The sequence below is a fragment of the Limulus polyphemus genome, unplaced genomic scaffold, assembly GCF_000517525.1.
Source record: "Limulus polyphemus unplaced genomic scaffold, Limulus_polyphemus-2.1.2 Scaffold839, whole genome shotgun sequence".
NCBI lineage: Eukaryota > Metazoa > Arthropoda > Merostomata > Xiphosura > Limulidae > Limulus > Limulus polyphemus.
This window is the reverse complement of record NW_013666449.1, coordinates 278,664-290,496: the sequence shown is the minus strand read 5'-3', so window position 1 is coordinate 290,496 and position 11,833 is coordinate 278,664. Positions and strand designations below refer to the sequence as shown.

The window sequence follows — 11,833 nt, the reverse complement described above, 5'->3', positions numbered from 1 at the left end:
TTTGTGTTTTAGTGAATTAATCTTAATAAACAAAGTATTTAAAGTTAGTCCTAACAAAAATTTCATTAACTCATTTCCTTATACTGTGTTTGTGACATTCTAGATCGTGCTAATGATAAACATAAAGCTATGTTTTATTCATTATCTCAGAGATGATATACTCCTCTCCCCCCAAAAAGTGTACCTTTAATCCAAGAGTCGTCTATATCATGTCATCTCCTTCTTGAATCTTTGTTTTTGTACCCAGTGGCAATGACAAGTACTAGAAATATTGAGCACTGGATAGATTTCTGTATGATCCTACTAGTGTCATTCCCCATTTTTTCAAATGTAATTGAATCCGTTTTTATTTATGAGATGCTAACAAATTTATCTTTCTCTTCTTTTCCATTTTTCTTCTCTTCCCATCTAAACCACCAGCATACGGTTTGGTTTGTTTGAATTTCGCGCAAAGCTACACGAGGGCTATCTGCGCTAGCCGTCCATAATTTAGTAGTGTAAGACTAGAAGGAAGGCAGCTAGTCATCACCACCCACCGCCAACTCTTGGGCTACTCTTTTACCAACGAATAATGGGATTGACCGTCACATTATAACGCCCCCACAGCTGAAAGGGCGAGCATGTTTGGGTCAGCCAAAGGAAAACAAATTGTATGAAATACTTATATATATATATATTTTTATTTTACGCCATGAGATTCTCCGAAGACATTTACATACAAACCAGTGTAAGAATGAATTAAATACAAAAAGCAAAATATATATCTACAGGAATACCTTGAAAATGAAATCATGCGTTTCATGTTTGCTCAAATGCACAAGTGAAAGCAATAGCCGGAAAAATAAAAATATTATTTCATATTACAAAATATTTGAAAAGCAATTATTTCTATGCATCCTCGTGATGTTTTTAAATAAAATAATCTCTTCTTCTTCGCAAAATTTTGCTGTCAGACAACATTGATGTTACAACAGATTATACTCAGTGGTTCTTCACAATTATACGTACATACATTTTTAATAATATTCTCATGGAAACGCACATGTAAACTAGCAAAGTCATAATAACGCTTGTTTTAAAAATTTTCAGTTTGTCACCAATCGTTCTTTAAATCATGTCTTTTTTATTATTATGGGATCTCGGTTTCTGGTCATTGTTGAGCCTACTCTCATGTTTTTTGTTTTTTATACTTTACTTTTTAATGGCTGGCAAAATAAATCACGAGAAAGATGTGAAACGCTCTTTGCTCTTTTTTTTGCGCTAAGTTGTAGGAAATCGTTTCGAAGTGACAGATATTTCACATGATTCGTATTACGTTAAGCCGCGAATGAAACTATGGGAATAGGAATTTTTTCATTGTTACATAAACATTTAGAAAACGTTTTTGTTGGAGCCATTAAAAAATTAACAACATTTCGAATGGTTTTTCCCGTTCAACTACCTTATCTTGCGTCATAACTTTAAGATTTTTGTTTGTTTTTTGGATATTTTTTGCGCAAAGCTACACGAGGGTTATTTGTCCTAGCCATTCCCATTACTGAACTGACGAACTAGAAGGAAGACAAGCTACTCGACAGTACTATTGGTCTATTCTGATCGAATAGTGGGATTTGAGTATCACTCTTATAACGCGCGTTTTACAGGACGTCAACCCTGGAACCACATATTCATAGTCCGGCATTGTAACTACTAGAGCAAGCCCGGAGGACCATAATTGAATAAACGAAATAGAGCAGTGTGGGATAAAACCAGTTTAATTCTGTATTTCTTTATTTTAAAAAAGCAAAACAAAAAGCACCAGGGCCTTGTATATACATTTCTTTTAAAATTTCTTGAACACTAGTAAAGGCAATAACTGTTAACATGAAGTTATGAAATTTCGTGCATTAATTAAAAACAACTAAGTTTTGCTGATGATCAAAACGTCATCATTGATATGATATTAATTCACAATCTGCTTCTGAAGCTGTCTCTTCTTCTTCTTCTTTTTTCGTCCGAGAACTCCTCCCACAGTTTTGGATCTATCAAGATCAGACTTGGCAGACAGACTCAGGAGGATCCAGGGGATGTCCTTATCTATATGGCGTAGTCCCCTACTAAGGGGGGGCTAAAACGTCCCTGGAAAGCCACCCTAGCACGATGGCGTCTGGAAGATTTTCAGGATCACTGAACCCGAATCATGCATCAGATTTTGTGGCCCTGAACTCCTCTAAAAAAAAAAAAGAACTTTGTAAATTAAGTTACTTATATATTTATTCGACGGCACATTAATTAAAATAGCAATCAACACCAACTTTTGGATATTATTTAACATAATTGTAAAAGTTGTTGAAATGTCCTTTAATTACTTTAGAACACGTTGCTCTGCAGAAGGCTTAAGCCGAAATGTTCGATAAATAAACAATATTTTCTGGAGTTTTAAGTTAGTTTTACTTATAAAATAAAGATAAAACACAAAACCTAAATAGTTATTTCCTTTGATTTTGGATGCCTATTCTTTCACTGCACAGATAAGTGTTTGTGTTAGAATCTTTTATGACAACTCCAAAAAATACTAATTAAATTTCAAGCGGCAGAAACTCCATCACTGAAGGGGGATTTGTATGTTGTTATAGTGTATAATTCAGATGGGAAACTTTTAATTAGCCGGGTTTTTTTTTCATTTATATTTTAATGAAGTGGAGAATAAGCTTAACAAATATACTTTCAAAATTTTAGACCTGTTTTCGTGCTCACTTTTTTCCCAAGAAATAGCTTTTATCTTACTTTTGTCTGACTTAGGTTTAAATTTTACGAAGCTGGTGCAACCTGATACAAGTTATATAATTCTGTGATTTGGAAATGGCAATGAATTGAACTGCGTCCTACAGATTTATATTGACGAGGTTAAATTGACCTGATTTGAGTCATACAGATTTACATTGTGTGAGGTGGAATTGATCTAATGCGAACTCAGTCAATAATATACATCACTGCAATGTGTCATGGTCATTATCTTAGACAGTGATTTTTCATAGGAACTGCGACGTTTCCTATTCAATTGAAAATGCTTAGAAAAAACTGTAGCTTGAAGCTATACTGATTAACTAAGTCTCAAAAGTCTTTTGTAAACAAAGAAGTTAAATTCGGTATTTGAATAGATCAAATATCCCACCTTATATATATATATATCAGCAGAGACCTATTTTAGCAGAACAATCTTGATACACTATCAAAGAAGACTATTCATTGAGATCTTCATTCCATCAACATAATAAGAATAGGCAAAATAAGCATATTTTTCATTAAATCTCTCGAGGGACGTAAACCAACTGGTGATTGAATCTGAAACGCTACATGGGAAACATTTCAAGATTTTCAACTTGATAGTCTTCACATTTGATTCTCCACGACTTCTATAAATCAAAAGATTCAACAATACGACGGATGCTGAAAAATTCAAGAGACTGAGGAAACTGACATAAACGTATCTGATACTTTAATAGCTACATTGGACTTGCTAACTTTTACTACTTGTGGAAAGAAACATATTGTCAGCATAAAGGATATATATATATATATATGCCTCTAGAGAAGGATAAGAATAAACACTGTTTATCTTCCTCTTCCACAACTCCGTTCGTTTTTCAGTTTTGTTTGCTTACTGTTTATGAAAGTTTATACTTTTGAATTACTAGTCTCCATGGACATTGTCTTTATAATATTACACTTTGTGTTTCTTTCTCTAAAAGCTTGGAATACACATACTTTGAAGTGCGTGATGTGGACACACCCAGATCTAAAATTACTCGTTGTCTCAAGAGAGCTTAGATTTTTAATGTGTTTAAAAGATCTGTTTTTATGGATTACTTTTAATAACTATCATGTTGTCTGTTTTAATTGGGACTCAACTTGTGACGTCACTGCAATTTTTTTATATCCTGCCATTGTTCAAGGAAAATTTATGGCTACGTATGTAGATAATTGACAACGATAGATGTACTGGTTATAGCTTCTTTCAACATTGTAAAACCTTTACAGTTTCACGTAGATTTCGTCGCAAACATCAGTAACATAGAGACGTTTCCGATCATCACACAAAGGATTGGTTACCAACAGTTTCATGTGTGGGATTAGTAGTCCCCTGTATAAGGCTACTTCTGCAACCACAAATCCGTCCTCAAATTATTCTACAAATACGACCACATTTAGACTCTCAACAATACTTCTCTTTTTAAAAAAATCTGAAGATTATGGCTTATAAAGCTACATTTATACTCCCGAGAAAGGTATTTAAAATACCAAAGGTAAGAACATTAAAACCACATTTAAAACCTAAGGACTGATTTAGAGATAACTTTATGTTAGGACTTATGGAAAACACATTTGCAAGAACATAAAAACAGCATAATTACGTCTTCAGTAAGTCTATTTTAGACATAACTGAATATTACAAGATATAAAATCATATTAAGAACCTCAAGAACAAACGCTTTATAAATATTGAAAATGAGGATATATAAGAGTGAAAACAAGTAAAGCCATGCTGGAACCTTCAAGTAGACCGTTACAAATATCTTAAAACAAAAACACAGAACATCAACACAGCTTGTAACATATATATTGAAAAGTTATAACATATACATGTTTATTGAAACATATATATCAAAATTATACACAAATATTTTTCAACTTTTACTTAGGAAAAAATAAGTTAACTTTGATTTTCGAAATTAATCTTAGGCATATATTTGAATTCGTCTTTTCACACACTACACCTAACTTCCGCTTAAAAACTGTCTAGCTTCTGATTCGCATGGGGGAGTTGTCAAAGTTTGAGACCACGTGACTGTATAAGTGCATGTGTTGCAGAAATAAAAAAAGGAAAGACAGAGAAACCAGAAAACCAAAAAATAAAAACTCAAATATTACAGCTTTTACATTTTCCCCCTGAATATCTCATTAGAAAGTTTCAGACCGTATACCAATTAAAATCTTTCAGCTTCTCGGTTCTTTACCTCTTCAGATGAAGTTTTACCTGTTTTATTAATTTTAATATGTACAACTATATCTGGCTGGCATAGTAATATGTACAACTATATCTGGCTGACATATTAAGCAATTTTTTGTAGTAACTTCCCTTAATCTTTTTCAGAATATTCAAATTTTGAAAATATTATTTATTTTTTGTCAACTTTACATCATCACATTATACTATAAAATTAAAAAGATAATATTTTAAAAATACTATAACTTTACTAGGTAACGTATTTTGTCTTATGGTTGTAATTTTATTTATTGCTCCAATATCTTCTCAAAATTTAAACTTTCAAGATGAGTAAAAAGATGTTAACTTACTTAGGCTATGTTCAGAGGTAATTAATATTCATAAAACGGCATATACATATGTACGTCAAACTTAAGATCGGGATTGCAAAAGTTGTATGAAAACAGGGAGTTTAGGTTCATTAGTTAACACTGGTATGTCCTTTTGAAAGTTCAGAATAATAACTAAACTTAATCAAGTAAATTATATCGTACGTAGCGATTATTGACAAAAAGAAGTTAGATAAGACACCCACATTAAAATCTTTTGCTAACTGCGATAGACATGCAAATAAGCCTGTTTGAAAATCTTGTTTTCAAAGTAAGAAGAGAATGACTACTTCTAAACTTCACAGTTCATCAAGAGTACTTCAGTATAAATGACTATATGACTACTTCTAAACTTCACAGTTCATCAAGAGTACTTCAGTATAAATGACTATATGACTACTTCTAAACTTCACAGTTCATCAAGAGTACTTCAGTATAAATGACTATATGACTACTTCTAAACTTCACAGTTCATCAAGAGTACTTCAGTATAAATGACTACTTACTCAGTCTTACTGGAATGGGTACATATTCTTAGTTTAAACTGCCTACAATATCCGAACTCTTAGCATTTACTCTCATTACGACGAGTCTGATTGTTTTTGTCAAAAATGCTTATGTGTGCGTGTATATTTTAGTTTTGAGAACTAACTGCAGAACAACCAATATATATATTAAAGAGAAATATCAGTTTCAAAACCTCACATAAAGATTTTATTTTTTCATCCTGATCTAGGTTTGACTAATTTACCAAATACTTTTGTTGGAAAATAGCATCATTTACTCCTCTTTTTTTCTTTGCTAAAATTAAGGGATGCGAGATGGCTGTGTTGTAGAGCTCTAGATTTCGAAGCTGGTTCGTTATAAGAGTGACAGCCAATCTCTTAGCGTGGGTGGTAGGGCGTTACTTACTGGCTGTCTTTTCTCTGGTCTGTTGTTCAAAATGAAGGACGTTGGAAGAAAGCATTATACGTTTTATATACAGAAAATATGTTACCTCAGTTTTATGGATATCTGTAAATACGATTAGCATGGAACATAAGAAGCTGCATAGGTAACAACAGCCAAGAGATTTTGAATGCCCACTTTAGAAGTGAAAAAAACAAAAAAACAACTCGCACAGCAGAGCGTTTCGGACATCTCTAGGATACTTCCAAGACAATCTGGAGCAACGCTTTCATCCGCAAAGTGAAGGCTTTGGTTACAGGAAGGAACCCTTCAACCTAGATAGCCATTGTCATGAAGCAGGGAACATATCCCGATGCTGTTAACAACAGATAAGGATTTCAAGTTGACGAAAACCTCATAAGCCAAACTTTCAAAACCTACCAATCCTACCTCAAAACAAACAGTTGACAACCAGCCAATCCCAATATCTGTTTTGGTATTTAAAGTCACCAAAGATGAATCAAATATTCAACTATGTTTCTGGTGTTTTGATTATCACAAAAAAAGTCAATGCTGAAGGAGGTATATTTTATAATCCAACTAACTCACACAGTAAATGCTGAAGGAGGTATATTTTATAAGCCAACTAACTGACACAGTCAATGCTGAAGGAGGTATATTTTATAAGCCAACTAACTCACACAGTCAATGCTGAAGGAGGTATATTTTATAAGCCAACTAACTCACACAGTCAATGCTGAAGGAGGTATATTTTATAAGCCAACTAACTCACACAGTCAATGCTGAAGGAGGCATATTTTATAAGTCAACTAACTGACACTCATACTTTATTTCTTTAGCAACCATCCCAGACACATTAAACGTAACGTTTTGTATAATTTATCCAAAAGAATAATGCAGATTGTAAGAGATGGAACGATTAGAAAGAAAAGACTATTGTAGCTTAAGTAATTTTTGGTAGACAGAAATTACCCAGAAAGCTTAATTGATAATGCTAATTAAACGTGTAATACAACCCAACACTATCAATCCTACAAACACCAAAATATTATCTTTAATAACAACTTTCAATATCTAGTAGGAAGCACTAAAAATAAAATAAAAACAGAATTTTTTTTGTGATTTATGTATTATCAGCGTTTACCGACAAACTAAGAATTTCTAAAGATTTTTATGCTACGTTCCTTCAACTAAAAATTATAATGTTAGTTTTCCATTTTAATAATAAAAGATCTAAGTTATGCACCATATGATAAATTGGAATTAGTAATATAATACCTAAATTTGACAGACCAATACTTTTCTGTATCACTAAACAATTCAATTGTCAATCGACTAACTACATTTTTCTTTGACAATTTTTTTTGTCACTACATATATTGGCCAAACTTTTTAAATCAGCACAAAAATGACATACAAAATCCTTAAAATATCCCTCTTTTTTGTTAACAACACTTCCACGATTGCATTATAAAATCCCATGGTCGTTTAATAGAACTGAAACTGTATTTTGATGATTATCCTTTCTGATACTGCAATGATACTTCACATACACTAATATTTATACAATGTTTTCACAAAAAGATTCAATGCATCACTAAACTGAAATAAATACCAAACACTTAAACAGAAAATATCTACTGTGATAGGTGTTACCATTCCCCTTTAATATTATCCTCGCTAAAAATTGAACTCTTAAAATCACAACTTTACTTTGAAGGCCAATCGTGAAAATTGTCACGATTATTTTTCTGCCTTCGTAACATTAACAATCGTATTTTTTTTTGTATAATACTTTATTTTCTTCATAATCATAACATACTGTAACATTTTAATAAGACATAACAGAAATTTCCATTAGATCTAACATTAATCTATTACATAGCTTTTTAACTAACTTAAGAAATAACGTCCTATTTACTTACATTTTTAAATTATTATTTATTTTATTTCTAATCATATTCTTGTGTATTGGAAATGTTTGTTTATACATTTTAGGCTGAGGAGCTCGTAGTGAAGAAGCGAAATTAATACCATTTTCAAATCAACTGTTTAACTTATGATCATTGTCTTTTTGATATCTTATTTTTACGCTCGTGTTGGTGTTTCGTTTTTCTGATTGTATATTTATAGTTCACAGCAGTACTGAGATGTGATTCAGATGTTCAACTATATAATGACGTGTTTTCTTGTTAGTTCAGTCAATGTAACGGTTTAAACCAACAAAAAATACGTTAATCAAACATCATCATGGTACACTGTAAAGAAACAATTCAAGACTGCAGCCCCGAACATGCGAGATTAGGTTTAACGTTTTCCAAGAATTAGAACCACTATTCAACGCCAAAAAAGTACTCTCGCTTCAAAATAATTGTCGTTCACAAACAAAATCAAATATACTCTAAGTTTTAAACATAAATGTTTAATAAAATTCATTACACATAATTAATTCAGGGAACGTACGTGTTTGTGTAGCAACGTTTATAACAATCTTAACACACACACAAATATGCTTCCTGGGAGTTGAAACATTATTACTGACTTATGACGTAATGGAAATAAAATATATATCACATTTTTTTTCATTAGATATCTTAAATAACCTCTCCTTGTTCTGAAAAAAGATTATCTATATTAATATAAATAGGAAAGTGCATTAGGAAAGTATCATTTTCACTACAGGCTGTGACCCACAACGCGTGGAAAGGGACTACGTCAAAATAATATACGTTAATGTTTTTATATAACCCCAAAAATCACGTTGTACAGTCGTTTCTGGCAGAAAACGAAATACTTATTTTCACGTTAAGCATTTTATAACCAGAAGTCATGCAAGTAAGAACGAATCCATACAACTAACGAATAGATGAGATTACATTGTAATAGAATGGATTAGTGTAGATCACCTGTTATGCATAAAAAACATAAACCGTGCATTGGACACCTTCGGTTAACTGCACACCGCCTAAACAAGCTGGTTAGTCTAGACAGTTGTGTTACTGAAGCATGGCACGTCAGTGTTTATATACAAACATTTGGCAATTTACATAAATTATAAATACAAGAACAGTATACACACTATCAAGAAATAAGTGTATCCTTATGGGGCTTGTTCCGTTTCGTACCATGGCACTATACAAACAGGCTATAGTGTTGACTGCACGTAGAGGAACTTCTCAACTGCTTCTCTCGCTTTACGACTTACTAGGCTGGCAAATAGATATACTTACTTTGATAATTCGTATGTACTGAACTTCCAATAATAAATCTGTATTGTTAGGTAAAGTCTATTTTTTAATGAGAATAAAATATTAACTAAATTGAAATTTACTATTGTTATACTGATGAATAAGATTAGAACAGAGGATTGTTAACTGCAATGTTACCACTCTACAGTATTGGTCTATAATAGTAGCTGATCGTTTGTTTTGGATCTGTATCTCTTAATGGCGGAGTATGAAATTATTTGTTATGGTAATACAATATAATTAGTTCAAATAATCAGACAATTTCCTGAGCTTATGCTAGCTTTACCAACAGATCACTGTTGTGACCATGGTAACTTTGCCAGTTACACAAAACCACCACAGAAGTTTTAATATTATAAACCGGCCTAATCCCGAGAAAAATAATATTGTTACGTCTGTGTTTGTTTGTTTGTTAATTTCCCGTAAAAATTCTTCCGAGGAACTTCAGCGATACAAGTCTTTTCTTAAATAAAACTAGTTTATTCTTCCTCAGTACAATTTTGCAATACACAGAATTTCCACAGTCACTTTAACTTTAACACACGCTATATTTCACAATGATTTACACACTTTACTTACGGCTTGACTCGATTATCTGTCTATATCTTCAATCTTTCCGATTAATTGTCTCGCTTTATTTGGCGCGCTTATATACAGGAATAGAGGGCGTCTAGGAAATACTGGATTATTCGTGATATTCCCCGATCCTTCTAGAAACTCATCACGTGTTACAAGCGTCACGTGACTTCCGCTGTCATAACACTACCCCTTCCTTAGTATTGTTCGTCCCGAACAATAGCCACTTAAATTAAACCAATAGATAATTAACAATAACTTAATTAAATGTACAGAATCTACAAACACAAAAATTAAATTCAACAAAGTCTCTTAATTTTACGGACGTATCTTCTTCCGTACTGGTCTCCGTCTCGTTGGCTTCTGCTTCACGTAGGGTTCATCTGCTCCATCAGGAAATGTCCTATTATCGGTAGCAGTCACATCAGTGGTAGTAACTTCATTAAGAAATCACTGGATACACTCCAGCAATGCTGATGTTTGGTCGGGAACTTCGGTTGCCAGTTGACCTGATAACAGGACGCCCACCTTATGAAGAGTTGCCTGAAAATGTGTCAGAGTTCGTGAAAGTGTTATCTGAAAAGATGGATGATATTGACTATCAGGTGCGTTCAAACTTGAAAAGGTCTGCTGATTCCCTGAAGCTATGTTATTATAAGAGATTTACTGAAGTCAACTTTGTACCAGGAAACAAGGTATGGTTCTATAATCCCAGGAAGACCAAATGGAAGTCTCCTAAGTTGTCTTCTCCATAGGAAGGCCCATATGACATAGTGGATCGTCTCTCAGACATGACTTTCCGAATAAAATTTGGTCGGCGAGGTAAGCCAACGGTGGTGCATGCCAACAGGCTTTGGCATTATCACGGTCCAGGACATTTCAGTTGGAACGAAATGAACAACGGAACAAATGACACTGCTGAAGACGTGTCACCTGAAAAAGCCGCTGTCGAAGAAGAAACTCTACCCGGTTTTGAGAAGGGAAACAGTGAAGCCCTCCTGTTAACAGATCCACTGGCAACCGAAGTTCCCGACCAAACATCAACTTTGCTGGAGTGTATTCAGTGGTTTCATGCTCTGCTGTCCTATAGGCCATCAACAGTGGAGGAAGTAAGACATCCCAGTCATCTTGGCGGCTATTACAAAACCTTGCCAATTCCTGTCCAAGTGTCCAATTGTACTTTTCTACCATCCCATCAGACTGTGTGTTTTCCTGGTCTTTCGTATGCCAAATAACTTGCAGCATTCATGGAACACAGCTGATTCAAAGTTACGGCCTTGAACCGAATGCAGTTTGTATGGCATACCAAATCTCAAGAAAAAATCACTAATAGCCGAAGCTACAGTTGTAGCTTCCTGATTTGGTATTGCATATGCCTCAGGACACTTGGTGAAATAATCCATCACCACACAAATGTACCTGTTTCCAGCACGAGTTTTGGGCAAAGGTACTTCACCATTCTTCCACATCTTGCCTCATACCTATCCAGTAAAATCTCTGTCGTAGGTGACTCAATGTCTTCTTAACTCCAAGATATCCTCCTGTTAAACTATCATGGGATTGATGCAGCACAACTTCCCGTAATGCAGTAATACTTTTTTGGTATAACTGTTTGCCAGGTCGTCACTTTCCCATCTCCGAACAAGAATTCAAGCTTCAACTGGTCCCATTGTGCCCAATAGTACTTTGTCACAGGGCTTATGCTAGACACCTTCTCCCAAGCAGGGCGCAAAACACTTGCTTTT

At 33.7% G+C, this 11,833-nt stretch overlaps 1 long non-coding RNA gene across 1 annotated transcript in view; it reads right to left on the bottom strand.

The window, feature by feature from the left end:
* Positions 1 to 661: 661 nt before the first annotated feature.
* Positions 662 to 11,833, bottom strand: part of LOC111086087 — a 62,384-nt gene continuing 51,212 nt past the window's right edge. The window contains exon 2 of the long non-coding RNA XR_002610846.1: positions 662 to 2,209. This is a non-coding gene — a long non-coding RNA (uncharacterized LOC111086087). The remainder of the gene's footprint in view (positions 2,210 to 11,833) is intronic.